This window comes from Vicugna pacos, chromosome 3 (genome assembly GCF_048564905.1).
Source record: "Vicugna pacos chromosome 3, VicPac4, whole genome shotgun sequence".
NCBI lineage: Eukaryota > Metazoa > Chordata > Mammalia > Artiodactyla > Camelidae > Vicugna > Vicugna pacos.
Window position 1 is genome coordinate 78,143,437 of NC_132989.1, and position 24,328 is coordinate 78,167,764.

The following is a 24,328-nucleotide window of genomic DNA, read 5'->3' on the forward strand; positions in this document are numbered from 1 at the left end:
AAGACTACCCACTGCACTGAGACTCCCGAAGGTCAGTTATATCACTGACAACCACAGGCCTAGGAAAGTTAAATTAATTTTTTATATCTTTAATTTAGAGTGTAGTATAACACTAAAAATTAAGAACAGCAAATTCATTTGGTTGCTTGGGTTGTTAAAAGTATTTCAAATGTGACTATTTCTCATTCCTTAACATTTGAAGGCATAAATTAATGTAATAATAGTTACTGCAATGTAAGAATCACCTACTGGGTGCCAGGTGCTGAGCTCATCCTCCTCACACAGACCTCTGTATGTGTCAAGAAAGCTTTCAAATACAATAAACGGAATAACTGATTATATATAACTTAAACAAATTATGGTTTATTTTCTCATGCACTAAAAGTCTAAAATTGCAGGCTGCAAGACAGCTCCCACAGCTTGAGGCATAGTGTTGTTTAAGGCAGGAAAAAGGGGAAGTGTTTGGACCAGCCACATCTGTCCCTTTTGCACACAAGAAAAAGCTTTTCTGGAAGGTCCTGGGAGATTTCTGCCTATTTTTCACTGATTTGAATGATACTGTTTAGCCAGTTAGCTACGAGAGATTAGAAAAGTTTGCTTTTAGGGTCTGTTTGTTTTGTTTGATGTTTTTGGGAGGAGCCCTCCATAGGAAAGGCAGGCAGGGAAGGAGGAGGCTGGAAACAAGTACTAAATTAGTGAACTAACAATGTCTGCCACAGTTGCATTTGCTTATCTCCAAAATTATATATTTGATGATAAAAATACAACTAGGAGGGGCCAAAATGGAAGTCTAGTTTCTATATACTTAATAAAATGTTCATCATCCAATCTTTCATTCATTCTTACTGAATTCCTATGTGTACAAACTAAAAAGAATTTTTTCTTGTAGAGCTGCAGATCTTTCTGGATAGAAGTAACAGTAAAATTGTGTGGTGTGGGCAAGAGAGAATGTGTGTCAAGAGATGAGTGATGCCATCAGGGAGAGGGCAGAGGATCAGGGCAGGTTTTATAGTAAATCCCACTTTTAGTGTGTAATCACTGGATGAAAGATCTGCAGTAGCCTGTCATCAAGTTTCCACAGGGAAGGTAAAACCAGTAACTTTGTGCCAGGTACTCTGACACATGTTAGTGTGTGAAACTCTAAAACCCAGTTTACAGATGGGATATCAACAGCTCATACAGGTTAAGGCTCCCATGGTCTCTATTATAAACATACTATGCCCTCAGCATTTTGGCATATGGCCTGCCTGTCCTTGTCATACAGTTGAGCTAGAATGCTGGATTAAGCAACATTATTCAGATTTATTTCATAGAGGATTCACCCAGAGCCTTTATTATACTGAGCTGTATTTTGACTGTCCAAAAAGAAGACATAGTTTACAGAATATTTCCATATTTAGTATACTATGAAAACATGTTAACATTTTTGCAAAAAGCTAACTGAAATGCTGCTATATATTATAGTTCTAGGTGTTATTTATTATGCTGATGGTTAATGCAGAAGAAGGGCAGAGTCATCACTTGCTATTCAATCTATTTGGTTCCTGAATTCAGAGAGTGAGGAATAAGAACCTATAGAGAAAACATGTCTCTCCAAAAACATGTTCAAATCTATTTGGCTCCTGAATTTAAAGAGTAAGGGATCACTGTATATTTTGAAAAGCAGTACTTGAGCAATTTCATCCAAGATTTGGAAAGGTAACATCCAAAAAAATATTTTGTTACAGTCAGCAAACAACTATAATCTCAAGTAGAACTTTTATCATGTTTCTCATTTTAAATGCACATTTGTTCTAAATGAAACAACGAATCTGCAAAGTAAGCATTTGTGGATGAATATAATGCTTATTTTTGAGATGATAGTTATTTATATCCAGGCAGATACACTATAAAATATTCATTGGCACTAGCATATCTTTAAGAGAAAGATAACAGTTCCATGACAGAGGGCACTATGTTTCATAAAATCTCTGATTTTAAAATGCTTTTATCTGCCAAATGAAGTCAAATTAATAATTCAACGTGCACTAAAATGCCACAATCAATACAACAGCTTCTAACTCAACTCTGAGGAACAATACTTTAGAAGACAATTACCTTATAAAATATATTCCTCTTTCGTTTTGAACCAGACACATAAAAAATAGTAAGCTTTTCTAAAAAAGAGCAATATTTACTAGCAGACAGGAAAATGCAACATATAGCAAAAGCAGTTACTATCAGGAGCTAAGTTAGCTGTCTATAAACGACAAATGAGACCTGGGAAAAAACAGCCTGAAGCAAAGATTCTCAAACATTAAAAAGCACATAAATCACCTGGGGGCACTTACTAAAATACAGATTCTGATCCAGCAGGTAGAGTGGGGCCTAGGACAGTGTATTTCTAACTCATTCTCAGGTGATGCTAATGGTACTATTCAAGGGACCTGACTCTGAGTAGCCAGATCTTAAGTATACTATCTGTAAAGTCCCTATATCCGGGATGCTGTTGACATACCTCCACTACATGAGTTACAACAATGCCCAAATCCCTTCTTTAAAAAATACTGTTATGCTTAACTGGTATGAGAAGCAGTGGTTAAGTGCTCCAAAATCAAAATCAAACAAATAAAATACCTAGAAAGCACCAATCACCATTATAATCTTGAAAATTATAAAAATTTCAACTGATATTTGAGAATGGGAAAAAAAGACTAATTTGAATACTAAAAACTCTGAGATCGCTTACTGAGGAGATGCCAGTCTCCCTAGATGAAAACTGAAATGTCTACCTAAAAGATCTGTGAATCTCTGAGGGGATAATGACAGCATAACAAATGGACAGGAGAAAGGATGTGGAGTTAAACAACATGTATGAACCAACAGTCACTTCTAGGAATTAATCCGGAGGAAATGACAACATTAGAGGTATATGCGAGGTATATGTACAGAATAGGTTGTATCAGCCAAAAAGTGTGTATTTTTAATCAAAGTGTCCAAAGGGAATTGGTTAAATAAATCTAATGGTTTATCAATAAAATGTATTAATCTATTTTATTTCATCCATAAAATGAAATACTAGGTGACCAGTAAAACATTGATATAGATGTGCAAAATTATTCCACTTAAACATATACAAGCATAGGAATAGTAGGTTATGAATAATTTTTTTATTATGAATAATTTGGGAGGGTTTGTTTTTTCCTTTTTCTTCTTTTTACTATCTGAATGTTCTATTCTGCCTAAAATAAACAAAGGTTGCTTTAACAAAAGCAAATGAATAAATACATTTTTCCTGAGTACAAATATATTGCTTTTAGAGTTATATCCCCCAATTCAGATCTTGAGTAAGCTACTTAACCTGTTTGTATGTGAATCAGTTTCCTCATCTAAAAAGAGGGCATAATAACAAAAAAAACTCTACAGAGCAGCTGCAAGAATTAATATGTGTTAATAAATGTAAAGTGTTTAAAACAGAGCCTGGCATATAGTAAGTGCTAAGGAAGAGCTGTGTGTTTCTTTCTCTTTTTTAAATGATTAAACTGGTCTCCTGCTGATGCCACGTCTGAGATGATGTTGTCACATAATTCTGCTTTGGATCCTGAGTCTACCTATTTTTTTTTTAACATTTTTTCTTGATTAATAATCATTTTACAATGTTGTGTCAAATTCCAGTGTAGAAAACAATTTTTCAGTTATATATGAACATATATATATTCATTGTCACATTTTTTTCTCTGTGAGCTACCATAAGATCTTGTGTATATTTCCCTGTGCTATACAGTATAATCTTGTTTATCTATTCTACAACTTTGAAATCCTGAGTCTACCTATTAGCTCTAGGACCTCTGGAGATAACTAGCAGATGTTAGAATCTAAATTAGAGCAAGAATGCCCTGAAGTAACCAAACAGTAGGCAAGGCAGAACTCTACAGTTACTCAGTATTTTTAAACATGCAGTAAAATGACTATTTGTAAACTGCTGTTAAGAGAATAAACTGATTCAATCTTTCTAGGATACAATTTGGTAACACATACCAAATCAAGATCCTAACAATTCTACTCCTAGAAATTTAGCTTAAGCAAAATGGATGTGATATTCAGACCACAAAAGCTGAGATTTAAGGATATCAGTTTATAATAAACAAAAATTGGAAACAATCTAACTGTTTAACAGCACGATACGGCTGAAAACATATCTAACATACTTACATATTAACAGTTTTTTGGAGAATATTTAACGACAGGAAATGCTCTAGAATGTTAAATTTTTAAAAGTTAAATACAGACCTGGAGATAGAATAGAAATTGAGTATTTCTTTTAAAGGTTTTGAATATAAGATACATAGGAGGGTTCATAGGAAATCAATATTTTAAAAGAAAAATAAAGATTTAATATTTAAAAGAGAATCACCTGTCAGATATATTTCCTGTATCTGGGTATTCAGGAGACATAGTTTATACCCCTTGAAAGAATATAAATAAAATAGAATTTATTTATTTGGGTTTTTATTCAGAGAGCTCATTCAAGATATGTACAGCAACTATAAAAACACATCTACAAATCAAGTTGTTAAATTTTCTTAGCAATAATGCATGCTGTACTATTTTCTATCCCTTAAAAGTAATAATGTAGTTTACTTTTCTGGAAAGTGGCATTTGAATACCTTCAAGTATTTCCTCTTCACCAGATCTGCTTAATAAATATTTATTGAGTTTCTAAAAGGGGCCAGGTGAAAATATGAATGAAAAACGGTCAATGCCTTCAAGGAGCTGTAGTGAAAGCTGCCATCAAGTAATAAATGACATCTTCCTTTGGTGGCTCAAACCAGGAATTTATTCATGGACAAAGGAGAAAATGCTAAGTGACATTTCAATTTGTTTTTATAAAACAAAACCAAAACTTTTTATGCACACTCTACAATGACACAGATTAAGTTTACTTCCTGCATTGAAACAGCAAAACACAGAGCAAATATATGTTAAAATAAATTAAATTTGAATAGTAGGCTTTATTATCTTGATATAATTCCTCTAAATTATATACTTGATTTATTTTCATACAGAAGAGAAATATATTTAGGGATATTCCCCCTTTAAAAGTCCCTCTCTTGGTTAGACTCCTTCAGAAGTACTATCATATTGTTAAAGAAAGGGGTTAAGGGCAGACTTCTTAATGCTTTCTCTCAGACCATCAAAAGCAAACATTTACTTGAAAAGTAAAATGCCTTAGAGAAACAATACTGAAAGCTACTTTTTGTTAAGAATCAATCATGGTTTTCTATTATTCTTACAATTATTGATTTTATAATATTGGATATCTGTTGTTATTTTAGCTTATTTGCATTAAGTGTTTTTTTGTTATATGTTTACTGAGTGCTTTATTTATTAGCTCATCAAATCCTCACAAGCCACCATCTAAGGTAGGTAGTACTATTAGCCTGATTTTAGCAAAGTTATTGAGGCACAGAGATTTTAAATGTATTTGAAGTTACTTAAATAACAGAAAACAGACAGAATTAAAACCCACAGTCTGCAGCCAGACCCTATGCTTATCACCATTACTTTATTTTGACTCCTAAAAACTAGAACCAGAGGTCATTCTTTAAAATCTGAAAGACATAAATTGAGGCCTGACTGGATTAATGTACTTAGAGGGTAACAAGCATATGGAACCCTAAAGAGCTAAAAAATGTAAACTTATAACATTTAGTTGAATGAATAGTTATTGGATAAATGAATTATTAGGAAAACTAAAATGTACTGAACAAAGTGCAGCCTCGATCTGCTGCAAATGAAGTAGAAACATCAAGTCCTTTCCTGGGGCCAAACACTGAGTTTTAGAGAGCCAGCAGCCCACTACCCACTGCAGTTTCCACAGTGTCTATTACCAATCTTGCATGAGCTAAGGGACCCAGCGGCAGATCCATTTAAATGATTTGGTATGTATGACTTGGTAATGATTCGGTATGATTTAAATGATTTTGTATATATAAAACACTCAGAACACGGCCTGCACAAAAGTGCTCAGTAGATGTTACCAGTTATCATCAACATTCCTGCCAATTAAATACACTACCAATATTCTGGTGCATAAAACACCTAACATCAATTGCACAAGGACTGTTCTTGTTTATTCAGGGATTCTTCCATATACATTTAGTGATATTTTTGAGCAAATCAACTCAAAAAGATCTGTGAATTTTCCCCTTTGGGTCTGGTAACTTAGATCCAATATGTTTCCATAGTCTTCTTAGGAAGATTTTATCTCACAGGAGATAAAATTCTGTCAATCTGTCCAGACGCAAAGGATTATGCTATTTGGTGTTACTTGGAGATGGAAAGTGTGGGATGAGAAATAAAAGAGAACTGATGATATCTTGTCTTTCAACCTCAATCCCCAGTATTCTACACCCCATTAAACTCTCAAGGATTTACTGAATTTCAATTTTTACTTTTCTTTCCAACAGTAGTAGTAACTATTTAAGGCCTCACATCAGAAACATGCGGGCGGATTGTCAGGAACTCTTATATCTATGTACTGATCCACAGATAAAGAAATGCAGATGTAAGACAGTATCTTTAAAAAGGAAAACTAAAAAACAACACGTAAACATCTTCTTCTGAGTCCAAATATGACTGACGCAAAGAAAGACATACTGTACTAGTCAGCAGATGAAAGACAGATCCCTGCTAAATGAGACCGGCACTCACCTAAACAGAACTGCACTGATAAATGCCAACCTGTGCCTATAGGGGAGTGGTGGCTCAACTAAAAAAGAAATTGATAATCAATTTACAGATAAATATTTTCTTTTAAAGATTATTATTTTGATGACTCATTTGTATATTATGTCAATGACAATCCTTTTTACATGTTATAGTTAAAAAGTATTATTCAATTGCAACATGTTATTAAATTATCCTTTTTGTCATTACCTACTTGAAAACATTCACAAAAGTTTTCTTCATCTCAACATTACGACTTGCTTCACGACTTGGATTAAAATAACACCTCTCTGAACCTCAGTTTTCTCATCTATAAAATAAGCATACCTATGTGATAAGGTTATTATGAAAATTAGAAATAAGATATGTAAAGCGCTTAGCATTCTTTCTTTAATCACACAGCTAATAAGCAGTAGTTTCAGAATTTAGGGTTTGAATGCAATAAAAGACAAAATTAGTAGTAGTACCACAAGTACTATTCTAAGTTTTAACACTGGCTTTAAAATAACTAACTTTATAATGTAAAAAATTTTACAATAAAACTAAGAGTAAATATTTCATTTGAGGAGGCTTGCTCTCCCACTCCAACATAGATACATTCAGCTATACTTGTTCTCAATTGCTATTTTATTTTTCATTATTTGAGCACTTAAGGTTCATGAGTGATCTTTAACAAACTATTCCAATTCAGTCATGAAAGAAAAGGGGGAAGAAATTAGAAACAACTTCATACCATATTCAACAAACAACTTTTAACTGCCTATAATGTTTTGACTTATGAAGTATTAAGATGAAAGACACACAGGACCTGTCCTTTAGAGGCTCACAGTCTAGTCAGAGCATGCACACAAATCTTAAAATGAGTTACATGTTATTATCCAGGCATTTGTAAGAGCTTAGGAGATAGCGAAGCAGCTAAATATGCTGGGTGAGTTGATCAAAGGTTAATATTTAAAATGAGTCTAAAGACAACCTATGGAATGGGAAAAAATTTTTGCAAATGAAACTGACAAAGGCTTGATCTCTAGAATATATAAGCAGCTCATACAACTCAATAAGAAGAAAATAAACCCAATCCAAAAATGGGCAGAAGACCTAAACAAGCAATTCACCAAGGAAGACATACAAATGATCAATAGGCACATGAAAAAATGCTCAATATCACTAATTATCAGAGAAAGGCAAATCAAAACCACAATGAGGTATCACCTCACACCAGTCAGAATGGCCATCATTCAAAAGTCCACAAATGACAAATGCTGGAGAGGCTCTGGACAAAAGGGAACCCTCCTACACTGCTGGTGGGAATGCAGTTTCGTAAAGCCACTGTGGAAAATAGTATGGAGATTCCTCAAAAAGACTAGGAATAGACTTACCATATGACCCAGGAATCCCACTCCTGGGCTTATATCCAGAAGGAATCCTACTTCAGGATGACACCTGCACCCCAATGTTCATAGCAGCACTATTTACAATAGCCAAAACATGGAAACAACCTAAATGTCCATCAACAGGTGACTGGATAAAGAAGATGTGGTATATTTATACAACGGATGGAATACTACTCAGCCATAAAAACCAACAACATAACGCCATTTGCAGCAACATGGATGCTCCTGGAGAATGTCATTCTAAGTGAAGTAAGCCAGAAAGAGAAAGAAAAACACCATATGAGATTGCTCATATGTGGAATCTAAAAATCAAAAAAACAAAAAAACAAAAAAAACAAAGCATAAATACAAAACAGAAATAGACTCATAGACATAGAACACAAACTCCACTCCAGGGGAGTGGAGGGAGTGAAGGGATAGACTGGGATTTCAAAATTGTAGAATAGATAAACAAGATTATACTGTATAGCACAGGGAAATATATACAAGATCTTACAGTAGCTCACAGAGAAAGGAATGTGACAATGAATATATATATGTTCATGTATAATTGAAAAATTGTGCTCTACACTGGAATTTGATGCAACATTGTAAAATGACTATAAATCAATAAAAAATGTTAAAAAAAAATAAAATGAGTCTAAAGAATGAGTAAATTCCTCAATGGAGAATGTAGAGTAGAGAATCAAAACCAAGAACAGATACACAAGAGTAAGTTACCACTTTCAAGGAACTGAAACTTGGACCAAAGAGAGGCAATAGGGAGAGCTGACAGGGATGAAATGGAGGAAGATAAAAAAAGAAATGTAGAGTGGGAATAAATAACCCTTCTCCTATTTTTTGGCAATATGACATCTTTAATTGAAGATTCTCGGCAGAACATGGCAGAAATAGTATACTCACAGAAAGAAGAGCCAATGCTACATTATAATGATTTTTGTTACCATTTTCACTTCTTTAAAGGGATAAGAGTAAAAGGTACTGGCCCCGTGAAGAGAGGAGAATCAACAATGCCCAATGTACAACTAGTCAAGATTTGGATAATATGACAATCATTCAAGATGGGATGTGGAATATCAGCACAACATTGGTGTTGAATAGGAGGGAAAACTGAATGGATTAAAATGACATGCAGAAGAACCAAATGCAATAGCATCACAGGCTCCTCCAAAGAACTCTCCATGATATTTCTGACAAAGTGGTCCTGTTAATACTACCAGAAACTCATTAAAGAGGCAAGTACAGTGGGTCCTTGATGAACACGGCTTTGATTTGTGTGAGTATACTTATATATGGATTTCTTTTTCAATAAATATATTCTACAGCACCACACCATCTACAGTTGGTTGAATCCATGGATGCCGAACTGTGGATACTGAGGGCCGACTATAAAGTTATAATTGGAATTTTTTTTTTATTGAAGTACAGTCAGTCTACAATTTTGTGTCAATTTCTGGTGTACAGCATAATGATTCTGCAAGGGTTGGCACCCCTAATTCCCATGTCGTTCTAGAGTCATCTGTAAATAGAATTCAAAACAGACTGACCTCCAAACCCAACTTTACTGCATGGAATTGAAATTCCAGAAGAGTATAAGGTGACCAGATGTGGAAAACCATCTCTTGTGCATAATTCTGGTGTCCCAGATGAGAAAAGATTTCTTATTTACACAACTTGGACAATTTGATACTTAAGTGCCAGTACCGTATTATTCAATGACAATAGCTTCAAGACACCAACAATTACAGTTCACTGAGTTATTTACTATACACCGCATAATATCAAGTTATACTATACCAGTGATTTATGTACTAACAATGAAAAGGTGAGAGGACACTTACATATCGATAGATTGATAGATTGATTGATTGATCTATCTATCTATATGACAAAGTACTTGCATTTGCATGGAAAAGAAACCTCAATATTAACCATCTAGTGTGCATGATGGATTTGGAGATTGCAGATACGAATGTAATTCAAACTACGTCTACCCAAAGCACAAGTCAAAGAATGTTTGTTTCACTTTTCACAACCACTGTGGCAAAAAAAATCTTCTTTGTGTCTAACTATATGAGTATATGGCAATGGAAAGTGATACCCATAAGAAGGTACCCATGTCATTTGGACTTCCATTTGTGCCTTTGCAAGATGTAAATGAAACTGAGTACATTATGAAGAGTGCGGAAGACAATTTAGAAGACTTAATGAATTATGTTGAGAGAGTGTATGTCCATGGAAGGTGTGGCAAAGGCAAAAGAAGACCAGAAGCTCTAAGATCTCAACCAGACATTTGGAATGTTTATACATTCGTACTGAACAGCAATCACAAGATGAATAATGCAGTGAAAGGCTAGCACAGAAAATTCCAGAAGTTGATGGTAGAGCATCATCCTTCAAATTGGAAATTTCCTGAAGTGTTAAAAGACAAACAGCAAAGCAACGAACAAGTTATCACCCAAGTTCTTGGTGATCACACTCAAATATGGCCACGAACTTCACAATATACTGACAAGATAAAATTTGTATAAATGAAATTAACAGATTTAATGAATATAAAGCCAATAATCAAGTTGATAAATACTTGAGAGTAACTGCTCATCAACTTAAGAGCAACTAACCAAACTTGATGAAAAGGAAGAAAACGAATAAATGTGAACTCCAAAATTCATCGTGAATCACAATAAAAATAATATAAATACAATTTTAAAAAGTTCAGTGTTTGTATTATTTAACAAATCATGAACCAAATGTCTCAATGGACATTTTGGACAGGACCAAATGTCCTGCAAAGGTTTAGACATATCCCTCATAAATGGGGATTCACAGGTTTTTAGGTAAGAGACTGTGGCGACCAGATTTTAGATGCAATTCAAGAATAAGATAATAAGAGTTTGAAACAGAGGCTCAAAAAGTGGGAGTAGACGAAAAGAGACAGTTTAAACATAGAAGAAATTAAGTTTAATAATCAGTTATATAAGAGTGTGATAACCAGTAATATGTGCGTAATGAAGAAAATGGAGTCATGAAAGACTCCCATGCTTCTAACTTTGGCAACTTGTTATATGATACTATAAATATGGACAGAAAATTAAGGAAAAGGAATTGGCTATCTTAGAAAATTTTAGAATTTCAAGTGGATTCAATGTCACCATGAAAGTAGCTATTTTTCACAAAATGAGTGCATACACCTTCTTGAAGTGTGGCTACCTTTGATAAATGTATATATTAAACTTAAGGGGGAAAACATGTTGTTACTTCTTGTTATAGAAGCAATGTATGTTTATTTTACATATCTGGATGAGAAAAATAAATCTTTGTAAATCTTTGTAAAATTTTGATGTTTTCTTCCAATTTTTCTCATGTTATCTGTAAAATACACGTTTGCTTTGTTTTTCATTTAACATTATGACATGGCATTTTAAAGAAGTATCTTAAACATACTCTCAGGATCAAGGTAAAATAAGAAAGGGTAACTGCCATCTAGAAAGCTCAATCACATAAGACCATGAGTTAGAAAGGCACTGACCATGCTATGAGTCTTTAATTAAAAGGAAAATTTCTTTACTAATTGAATAACAAATGGGAAGAAAAGACATGTCAGTAGCACTTAACCATCTAAATCTTACTTTCTGTGGATGAGGCACTCAACATGTGTAAGTGACCAAGGCTCAGGCGAACTAACTAATGTGCACAAGATCACACAGCTAAACTGTCAGTGGAGCCAGGATTCAAACCTGCTGGGACTTCCGGTTCTCTTTCCAGTATGCTCTGCTGCCTCCTCTCAATTACAGGCCATGCAGAATTAACAAGTGTTCTGAAATCGCCCAGGGCACTCATGTGGAATGCAAGGTGATTATCTAGGGCAGTGAGTCTCAACTCCTAGTGGTGGTGAAGAACCATGTTGAGTGGTAAAACAGATAATTTCTGTGGGCCTTTACAGTTTTAACATTCTGTGACTGTGCTCTTCAGCAGGGTTACTGAACTTCTTTAAGCTCCCAGTACAATTTTCCTACACAGAGTTTTGGTGTATGTTACCCAATATATATTGGTCTAAAGTCTCTTCTCCGAGGCTTGAACACAATAATTGATATCAATTATTAGCGAAAAGTGTGCACAAGAGCCCACAACCAAAACCTGACCCACTGTGTCACTTGTAACTATTATTCTTTTCAATGGTAATTATTATTAATTTCTCATTACATTAATTTTTGAATTTCTTTTATTTTTGGTTTCTTTTAAAAATTATTTGCATTGGCTATTTCATTTATTATTTTAGTACTTCATTTTGCTTGAAGTAAGGGACATAATTTGAAAATGAAAAAGGCAACAAACTGCCCTTTGGCAATCGCCTAACTCCTGATATATGATAGGCATTGCCCACTTTTTAAAATTCAGATAATGCACAGTGTAAAGAGAGCACTGTCTAAAGTAATGGTTTAAAATCCTGGCTGTACATTATTAGAATAATACAGAAAGTTTTTTAAAAATGCTAGTGACTAGGCCCACTCCCATGAGCTGAACAGGACTTTCTGCTGCAGGGAGGGGTTAGGGAGAACAAAGGCATTATTTTAAAATCTCCCAACAAACTCTTTTTAAGCCAAAGGGCCGTATAATCGTAAGAGAGCAAAATACTGTCAAAACAACCAGTTTTCCACAGAGTTTTCCAGAGAAAACAGAAGACAACTGAGAATTAACCCTTAATATTATGAAGTTCACAATACTTGTTATATAAATGGTCTGCAAAGACGGGCCTAATAATTCCTGCTATGTCTGTATGCATGTTTCTTCTCAATATGACTTTGTTGCTCCTCTTTAAAAAGGAAGAATTCATTTCTCCACTCATAAATTTGATCTACCCTCCTAATCTGCTTTGACCAACAATATATAGTAGAAGTGATGTTTTGTGACTTTCAAGCCTGTGCTTCAAGCAGTCTGCAGCTTCCACTCCAGCTGTCTTGAAAGGCAATGCTGCCATGTGAAGATCCTTAATGATAAAAGACCACATGGTGAAAGAGGACAAACTGAGACCAGCATCAACCTCCTGATGTACGAGTGAGGTCATCTTGGACCTTCCAGGCCCAGCCATGTGCTAGATGATATGGCCAAAACCAGCAGAAGACATGACCAGCTGATACTAGCCCCAAGTGCTAACCACAGAACTGGGAACAAATAAAATAGATGTTTTTCTTTAAGCCAGTACATTTTGAGGCAGCATTATAGCAAAAGCTAACTAATACAGTAGTTTTAATGACTATGGTAAATTTTAAAGACAAAGTAATACATCTTCCTTACTTTGCCAAAAATAATATTTATGTGCTTGAAATATTTGCTCATGTATTTTTAAAAAACAATGAAAAAAGCCAGAAGTATAGTTTAGCAAACACAGTCTTTCTGTTTTCTTTGAGAATAATTTAGTAACCTATTTTAGGTTGGACCTTGAAATGCAGGATCAAAACACAAGAAAAGATCTTTTATACCATATAATAAGCTATTGTAAAAATAATTCTATATAATCATTTCATTTATATTTAAAAATGTATTTCTCACTTCCTATATGAAGTCTCAAAACTTTTAACAATCACTCTAACACAAAGGATACACTTTTTGGATAAATGTATGAAATTACTCAAAATTGTATCAAGTTTTCATTATACATTACTTTTTCACAAAAGTTTGCTAAATGGCTCTTACATTAATCCATTAATTTAATAACTGTTTATTTGAGTGTCTACATTCTCAAAGATGTCTGCTTTAGTCATTTCCACTGACTCTTAGGGACATATAGCAGAGCAGAGGAAGTACGGCAAATCTGGGGAGTTACAGCCAAAGGAATAATGATTTCTGCCTAAAAAAGTATGGAAGACTCCAAGAAGAAGCTGTTCTCTTCATTGTGCCTTAAGAATGATCATCATTTCAAAAGTATGCTCTGGGTCCAGGAGGACAATCCAGGGAAGCAAAATCACAAAATAAAGCTAAGAGGTGAAAAATGTTCAGAGTACAGTAAGCAGTCCAACTTGGCTGAATATAGGATACAGGCACAGAAACTCTGGGATACAACTGACACTAGATCAGCAAAGGCACAGAATGGCAACCCAGGTATTAATTATTCAGTAGGCAATTATAGTCAAAGAGGTTTAGGAAGACAGCAGTAAAAGGAACAAATGGAGCTGTGGACATGCTGATGTACACTGAAAATTAGGGAGGTCAGCTGGGAGGCTACTTGCAAATTCCAAATGAGAAGAATATTATCTATTACTGTAATAAACAATCCTGGGAGTAACAAGAGAAAGAAGCAGAACTAAGAAGGGATATGAATAGAAGCAAAGGAAAATCGTAAGGATAGTAAGCCTATCCACAGGTACTGACCTGAAGACGCTGTGCACAACTCCTCAACTGTACCAGCACTCAGAAAAATAACTACTTGTAAGTAAGATGTTAAACCCTGGTGGCTCTTTTTCCTCCTTAGTGCTCGGAAGAGACTTATTCAGCTTATCATCAAGAACTGCCCAAAGGCTATACATTCCTCAGATCTGATCTCTGCTCCTTGGGAGTTCTTACCATTGGTCACTAAAATCTTCCTGGGGTAGTGCAACACTGTTGAATTCTCCCAGGGCCTTTCGGTGATCCTCTACAACAAATAGTCCCTAGAATGGACTACTTGTACCCTGGTGCTTGCACCTGTGGTCCCAGCCTTCATGACACAATACCATCTGTGACTATTATCCAAACCACAAGACTTTAAAAATACTGATGCTTTAAATTCGTCCATCAAAATTATTTCTGCATACCACTACAGACTTCCATCGTTTCGCTTAAGGATCTTTGCTAGATTATCCATATAGCTCTATAATTGCTAAAATCTAACCTGCCAAAGTATTCTAGATAGCATGTTTGCCAAAAGTTTTCAGTTTTTAGGCTTCTTGACTGTTTAATGCCTCAAAACTTATAATACAATAACATAATAACACAATGATTAATAATAACAAAATCTACCAATTTTGAGGTGTTTACTACGTAAACTGCATGTGTTCAACATTTTGCAAACATTTCCTCATTTAGTCTTACCGACACCTTATAAGGAATGTATCTTAAACTTCTTTTTTTTTTTTGGATGAGGAAACCAAGGCCCAGAGAGAGTAAGTAATTCACTTAAGTGATTATTTACAGAGTCTTCCCACAAGTTCATAGTTTTAAACCACTGACTGCACTACTTCCCAACATATATATGAATGAGCTCCACAGCATAACAGAATCATGACATAAAATGAAAAGCAGTGGATAGAGCACAGATTCTTAAGCCTCAAGGCCTGGGTTTGAATTCCAGCCCCAGCACTTACTAGCTGGGTGATCCTGGACAAGATATGTAACTTTCATTTATAAAATAGCAATAATAAGGTAACTACCCCATAAAGTTGCTATGAAGATTAAGCGACTAATACAGAATGCCTAAAGGGGCCGGAGCAGGACTTGTCACACAGCAAGTACTATGTAAGTGTTCACTGTTTTTGTTGCTGCCGTTGTTTATAATGGTATCATTATTACCATTTTTTGACTCCAAAGTAAGACTGTTACATCTGAAGTCAATCCTTTAAACATGACATACCGTTTACTAGCTTTTTCTCACTGACAGTGATCTTGTGACTTTTGACAGACATAGTGTAGTAATATCAACGAGAGAATGATCTCCAAGCTTTAACTCCAGCTGACTTTAGAACAAGCATCTAAGAGTTACCAAGTCAGGTTGCATATCAACATTAACTAGGGTGCTTTTGAAAACTGTCTAGGGCCAGTTCCAGATTTATAACACAAGAATCTCTGGGGAAATCACCTGGTGATTCTGATGCAGCTGGTCCACAGATGAGCATTTGAGAACCAAGGCACTATATAATTCCTTTAGGCGTAAGGAAAACCAATCCAGGGAGATTAAAATTTCTTCCTAAACGTGTTTCTGAGATCGAGTTCTATCAGAAGTCTAGAAATATAAACCTCCATGCTTTGCGACCCTCGTGAAGGGGAAGTCATTATATTCTCGGTATTTATTATTGCACAATGGAAAAGAAACTTGTGGCACTCAGTATGGTAACAATCACCTACTAGGTGATTGCCAGACAAGCAATATGTACAATGATTTTTGACTTCTCAAGTATGGAGCCATGAACTCTGTTACTCCTAAATGTTATTAGAAGACAAAATGTCCTAAAACAGAGACTAGCTGCTTCAAAATAAAGAGATGTGTTCCTATAGTTTCAAGTGGGCTGAAATGAGTGCTCTTTTTGGCTCACACATAACTATGGTGGATACAAAGGCTTTTTACTCTCTTAGATGAATTAGAGAACTGTTTTCTTTTCTTTCCTCTTTAGGTTTAACCTTAATAGTAAACACATTCATCTAATCTAGTTTAGATGGTGGCACCGCATGAAAGTCAGGAAATGTGCTGAATGTTCCAGAGCCTGCTGAAAGAGCAGAAATGAGCAGTTCACTTACAAGGAGGCAGGAACTCTAACACATCACAACATACACTATTACCCAAACTATTACTAATTAGTTTAGACTCTAACTCAGAGTTGTAGCTTTGATAGTTAGCATTAAGATGAGGGACCTAGATAATTAATGAGTTCACTGAAAGAGAACTCTTCCTTATCAAACTCATTAAATTTGTGGTATTCATTTATCATATAAATTACACTATCTGAGAAAAAAAATTAGGACTGTCTTTCTTTCATATAGCATAGAGTTGCTTTAAAATAATATAAAAATAACATTAGGAAAACTGGACTTTTTGGGTACACAGCTCATTATGCACAAAAAACTAACTTAGACACTCTAAATGAAAGTGGTCATTTTTGTCATTAATACACCTGTGGTCTGTGACTATTATTCCTACGGAATGAAATGAATTCTAACAGTCTAAAGATCTTGGTATTGCTTTGTACTAGTTGGGAGTCATTTAGGCACCAAAAAGATGTGGTTTATTGTCTAATGTTCCTTTACTTAGAGTCCTGGCTCTAGGCAACACTGTAAGGTAGGTCAATACTACCTTTAGAACCATACTTTTTACCCAAGCAGCCCTTTTGCCCTCAAGCTGTTTTCTCTGTCCTGAGCCCACTAAACCTTTTCAAACAATGCCTTGTGCCTCTTTTCATCCAGCTCTCCCACCCAAACTTAATTCTCAAATTAAATCAAAATTAATTCTTAACTTAAATTCCCTTTACTATACTTAGGGAAGACCCATTGGACTAATCCAATCATTTGTCAAATTATGCTGATGACTGACACAGAATTAATTAATTATGCCTACTAGAACACACATGCATTTTCAGAACCCCAAGAAAAACCACAGATGTGAGTAATGTAGAAATTCCAGGGAAGGTTAGAGAAAACACTCATTTTCCCCTAAGCTTTCAAGATCTGTAAGTAGCTATCTCTTTTCTCTCAAGGCTGGCCTGACTCAGAGATTCCAGTAAAACTGTGCGGTAGGTAAAACAATCCCCCCTCCCCCAAAGATACCTACATTCTAATCCCTGGAACCTGTGAATACATTGTATTAAATGGCAAGACTGTAAATGGAACTGAGGCTGCTAATCAGCTGACCTTAACGTAAGGAGATCACTCTGGATTAAATGGAGTGGGACCAATGTAAATACAAGCATTGTTGTGGAGAGAAGGGAGACAGAAGAGTCATTACAGAAAGATGGCATCATAAAAAAGATTTGATCAGCCACTGCTGGCTTTGAAGATGGAAGGTGGCCATGAGCCAAGAAAAGCAGACAGAGGCTAGAAGCTAGAAAAGGCAAGAAAATGAATTCTCCCTTAGAGTCTTCAGAAAGGAATGACAATACTACCTTGATTTTAGCCCAGTGAGACCCATTTCAGACTTCTGTTATCCAGAACTATAATATATTTGGGCTGTATTAAGCAGCTAAATATAAGGTAATTTGTAACATACCACCAAGTACATAGAGAGCTAGCACCTTGATTTCCTTAAAATACCTGCTTGTATTTTTTTCTATAGGATTATGCTACTACTTTATAGCAGTTGCCTCACTTGTATTTGCTGGTGATTAGAAAATCAAAATAGATAATCAACTGCTGTAGCTGGAAATAAAAGGGGAAAAATGGCCCAATAACTGGAAATAACTTAACACACATAAACCCTGCAAAAATATCTTTAAATGTTCAACTGGACAAAAAAAGTACAATAAGCAAAAGAAGTCATTGGCTAGTGTGGCCCAGTTCCAAACATTCTTTTATTCAAAAATGAGAGAAGGATGGTCAAAAGCAAATTAACAAAACTCTATGAAACATCAAGGTGTGAAAGGTTCACTGCGACTTACTGGCTGACATCATTTCACTCCCCTCTGTCAGCACCCTATTCCACACTGTAGCACAAACTTGCCATCGATTTTATCCTGAATTTAGGGGACACGCTTATTTCCAGAAAACTGCACATGCCACCTGAAACTTAAAGCCAGAATAGATGGATTATCTATAGCTGCTTCAAAATAACTTACCCCAAGATTATCCCAGAGCATCTGTTTCATTCCCTCTAACAAACATAGAATACCCCTGAAAAGCCGCTTGGTAAAAGCAATGACAGATTGCTAGCTAATGGCAACATGAGAGAACCTTACCATGACTTGTAAATTCTCATAAAGCACAAATTTTCTTACTGTTTTAATCTGTCAAGAGACTAAAAATATACCATTCCATATTATACCCCAATATATGAAATTCTTTGATGGAAAGAAATAATTTTCATCTGTTTGCTGCAAAAGGAAATTTGGTGCCCTCTGGTGTTAGAAAACAAGATGATCCATGTCACCTTTCCAGAGGAGCACGCCAGGGAGGGTCATAAAAGCACCGCATTTTAAAGCTGAGATAGCATATCCCCGCACAGCACTGACATGTAATTATTTTTTTAGTGGAAAGTTTTTTCTCATGGATTATTAAATGTTCAATTTTATTCTAATGGAATATTAGAAAAGCATTATAAAAAATTGAACTTCTTACATAAAAGAATACTTGCCTATATTATCTGTTAGAGCCTTGAGCTTTACAACAAGGAGAGCAAAGATGAATAATCTAAGATTTTGCAGCAAAAATAATGAATAAAAAGGAGATGGCATTATTAAGGTAGTAAGTTCTTCAATGTATATGAAATATTGAGGGTATACAAAACAGAATAAATCATAAGATAACACTTGTAAAATTACTACTCAGCTTAAGATGTAAGACATAACTAAGAAAAGGTTGCCTTATTGTCCCCCAGGTCACATTCCGCCCCACCTCATTTGTAACTGCTTGATTGATTGGTAAATGTATTTTTCAGTTTTCTACACTTTCCCGAAAATACTGCTTCTAAAATTAAACAGTAACTTTAAAAATACTACTTTGTAAAAGAAAGCCCATGAGGTAGCAATTACAATTGGTCATGCAGAGCCTGGGGAGGTCTTCAGCTTCCTCTCCCATTTGTGGGCACACAGAAGCTGATATTGTGAGGTTCCCATCTGTGAGAAGAGTAGGTGAGACATCTCAGCATCACACATGTTTTAAGAAGGCTTCAACAGGACAAGGAGGCAGTGCCAGCAAGTGACTATGATTTTTATAATGTGGAAGGGCAGAAATGGAGCAATGAGGGAGGCCAACATGTGGACAGTGAATACCTTGGTTGATGTGATAAATGAACTCAAACATGGAGGTTTAGAACATAAATCTGGCATAGTATTCCCAGTGCACACTAGGCCAAAAGAGCTGATGGCAGAGCCTAGTTCTACTCTTCCAACACAGCTAGACTAAGCTCAGTCCTGTGTGATAAGCTCCAGTTTCCTGTAAGTATCACTCTGGGACTACATGACTGATGATAATGTTTCCTCCCTTCCTTACACAAAATTGGCCTTACATAAAATTTGGGAAAGGATAAAATGCATCTTTGCTGTTCTCCTATTTTGCAACTGCCTTTCCCTTCCCAGTGCCTGAGGAAGCCAGTGCCTTCATGCTCCTCTCTAGATGTCCAAAGCCTGCCCCCTCAATGCTTGACCATGATCCACAACCTAATAGTTCATGGAAATCAGGTGATACAAATAAAGCATCTTGCACTGTACCTAACATACAGAAAAGCTCAATAAATGTTAACTGCTGCTAGCATTACTCTTATCACCCCAACTTCTTCAAATAATTCCCTCCCTCCTCTTGCTCCTAGTCAAAATTCTCATTCTTTTAATACTAGGTTAAGAAAAGCGATCTAAATATACAAAGTGTTACTTGGACATAAGTATTCATGCTGTCTTTTACTACATGTAAGGAGCTATATGACATGTTAGAAAGCATAGATCAAAACATCTTGTCTTCTCCAGTATGATTTTTCATCTATGCCTAGCTCTAGCCAGCTTCTCTTCCTCTGTACCATACATTAGAACGAATTCTCTTTGCTCTTGTTAATAAATGCTTTGTCAAGGACTATATCAACTCACTTCTAAACTACTTTTAATTACTTTTTGTTGATATCTCTTCTAATAGTTCTCAACTCTGGCTACACTGGAATTACTGAAAATGTAAAAAAATATATATGTATCTATTTAATACACACAAACACACAAAATGATGCCCAGTCTAGACCAACTGGAACATAATCTGATAGAAAAGGCACTGGCATTTTTAAAAGCTCCTGAGAGGATTCTAACCTGCAGCCAGAGTTAGGAACCACTGCTAGCCTCCACACTTAAATCACTTCCATGCCTGAAGCACTGGATACATGTATTCATGTGTCCAATTCATCTTCTCAGCAACCATTTACTGAACTACTACTGTGGACTCAGCCTGGATCTACTCAGTACTCTCCAGCAGCTACATAGCAACCTCAGAATCAAACATAAGTTTCTGACTAATACATCATAATTCTTCAACAGCTGACCATTTCTCCACTTTTCTGTCACCAATCTTCCTACTCTCTTCAAATCAAGCTTCTTTGTGACTGCTCTGAGATTCTCAGTTGCATCTCAAGGTCTTGGCCAAAGCAATCCTGGATTAAGTAAACTGTTGGCCAAAATTCACCATGGTACGGCATTTCTGCAAATGCATAAGCAAAGGATCACTGATGTTCACACATGCCCTCTCCATTCACTGAAAGGTCCTTGAAGGGAGGGATCATATTTCATTCATTGTTGTATCTTCAATACTTAGCACAGGTTCTGGCAAAGAGTAAACTACCCAATGGGCATTAGTTACATGCAGAAAAGGATGAATGAGGAATAAAGGTATACAATAACAAAATGTCTTCTGAATCATCGAAGAATGATAAAATACGTGAGAAAAGAATCCTTTCTTGAAAGGCCATGGTATAATGATTAAGAACATGAACTCTGGGATCTAGGTCTGCCTCCTACTAGGTTTATGGGCCTAAAATAGTCATTTAGCTTCTGGGATCTTCAGTTTCTCCAACCATAAAATGGTGATAATAATAAAACTTATCTCATAAAATGGTGTAGGGTTAAATCAAATAAAGAAATCAGGTATGACCCAGGAATCCTGCTCCTGGGCTTATATCCAGAAGGAACCCTACTTCAAAATGACACCTGCACCCCAATGTTCATATAGCAGCACTATTTACAATAGCCAAGACATGGAAGCAGCCTAAATGTCCATCAATAGGTGACTGGATAAAGATGTGGTATATTTATACAGTGGAATACTACTCAGCCATAAACACCAACATAACGCCATTTGCAGCAACATGGATGCTCCTGGAGAATGTCATTCTAAGTGAAGTAAGCCAGAAAGAGAAAGAAAAATACCATATGAGATTGCTCATATGTGGAATCTGAAAAACAAAAACAAAAAACCAAAGCATAAATACAAAACAGAAATAGACTCATAGACATAAAATACAAACTTGTGGTTGCCAAGGGGGTGGAGGGTGGGAAGGGATAGACGGGATTTTAAAATTGTAAAATAGATAAACAAGATTATACTGTAAAGCACAGGGCAATATACACAAGATCTTATGGTAGCTCACAGAGAAAAAATGTGACAATGAATATATGTATGTTTATGTATAACTGAAAAACTGTGCTCTACACTGGAATTTGACATAACATTGTAAAATGATTATAAATCAATAAAAAAATGTTATTAAAAAAAAGAAATCAGAAAAATTCCCAGCATATGTAAGATGTGATAGGCAGATTAATGGCTCCCCAAAGAAGTCCATGTCCTAATCCAAGGGACTTATAAATATGTTACCTTACCTGGCAAAGGGACTTTGTAGTTGTGATTAAGGATCTTAAAATGGGAAGATTATTCTGGATTATCTAGGTGGGCCTAATATAATCACAAGGGCCCTTAAATAGGTCAAAGAGAAAATGTGACAAAGGAAGGAGGCCACAAGCCAAGGAATATGGACAGACCCTGGAAGCTGGAAAAAGTAAGGAATAGATTCTATCCTTGAGCCTTCAAAAGGAATGCAGCCCTGCCAACACCTTCATTTTTAGCCTTATAACACCCATTTTCAGACTGTGACCCCTAGAAATACAAGATGTTAAACAATATTGTTTTAAGCTATTACGTTTGTGCTAATTTATTATAGCAGTAATAGAAAACTAATACATAAGGGATATGTAAGTATGACAATTTTTTTCCATGTTTCAAAACATTTCTGAGTTAACATTAATAGTGATAAGTCATGTTGATAGTACAGATCCTTAATATAATGTTTAACATGATGAAAAATTACATTTCACTTCTGTGGTCTCCAAAAACCAAAGTACAGAAAACTGTTAATATAGAGGTCCTGTCTGTACCTTAAGGGCTGGCCCTTGGCTGGCATCTGAGACCTCGAATTTCTGGAGAGCTCCCATTATCCTAACTGATAAGAGTGGCTCTCTGTGCCTAGAATATTTGCACAAACAATATGGTTTATGTTGAACATATGCTTTCCTTCTGGAGGCTGGAATTTTGGTATGTGCCACCCTGAAGATGTCCACTGACAAGCCCCCAGTAAAAACCCTGGACACTGAGTCTATAAGGAGCGTCCCTGGTACACAGGTGTTGTCACAGCTTGTTAATGGAAGAATTAAGTTCACTCTGTGTAACTCAGTATGGAGAGGACTCCTGGAAGCTTGCACCTGGTTTCTTCCAGACTTTGCCTCATGCATGTATTTGCTTAGCTGATTTTGGTTTGTATCCTTACACTGAAATAAAACATAGTTGTAAGTACAACTATAGGCTGAGTCCTATGAGTCCTCTTAGAGAATCATCAAACATGGGTGTAGGTCTTGGGGACCCACGACACAACTCATGACCCCAGTTTAATGATGAGAAAAGCATTAGAGAATTTAGATCTAAGGGAGATCAATATGGTAGACTAGGAGAACACAGAGCTCACTTCCCCCCCATGAACACATCAAAAATACATCTACAAATAGAGCAATTCTCACTGAAAATAAACTGAAGACGGCAGAAAGACTTTTGTACAACCAAAACTGTAAAAAAGATCCACAAAGAATTGGGTAGGAAGGGAAAAGTGATCAGGTCAGTTTCTGTGCCCCTAGAGGGAACACAAAAGAGGAGCAAGATTTTGTGAGATCAGAGATCTGCCATGGGGAGTGAGCTCCGTGCCACACCTGGACACTAGGGCAATGGTTGCAACAACAGAAGGGAATGTGCAGTTGTGAGTAATGGAGCCAGCTCAAACTGGAATGGCATCTGAACCAAAGGAGGATGGCCACTGCTGGCATTCATAGAGGCAGTGCATTGGGAGCACTCCAAAATACTGACTGGGGCTGGAAGCACCATGACCCTGGGGCAAGGGTCCTGGAGAAAGAAGTGAGGAGAATACACACTTAGAAAAAACAGAACCATCTCAGACCCAATCCTCTGGGCTTCTGCACCAGCAATGTGGGACCAACTGGGTAGTGTTGGCCACTAGGCAGAGGAGAAGCCCCTGTTCACAACCTATTCTGGCTCTAGCTTTTCCATCTCCAGCCTCACCTCCTACCACAGTGATAGCTTCCAGCACATCCTGAGGGAAGATGTGACCTGTGCTCATGTGAGATCCAGCTCTACCACCAAAGCCATAGGCACACACGGACTATACAAACTCCCACACAAGGACACCCTTCAAGACTGAAACAGGTAACTGTTCCACTAAATTTCACTGAGACAGAGACAGTTAAGTAAAATGAGAAGACAGATGAATCTGTTTCAAATAAAAGAACAAGAGAAAATCCCTG

At 36.1% G+C, this 24,328-nt stretch overlaps 1 protein-coding gene and 1 long non-coding RNA gene across 4 annotated transcripts in view; both read right to left on the minus strand.

The window, feature by feature from the left end:
* Positions 1 to 24,328, minus strand: part of RNF180 (ring finger protein 180) — a 164,360-nt gene that overhangs the window by 89,469 nt on the left and 50,563 nt on the right. The gene's annotated exons all lie outside the window — the stretch shown is intronic.
* On the minus strand, positions 18,318 to 21,298 carry LOC140695672 (uncharacterized). The gene is made up of 3 exons (XR_012071429.1): positions 20,783 to 21,298; positions 19,129 to 19,184; positions 18,318 to 18,563 (listed from the first exon to the last, which is right to left on the minus strand). It is a non-coding gene; the product is annotated as an uncharacterized lncRNA (long non-coding RNA).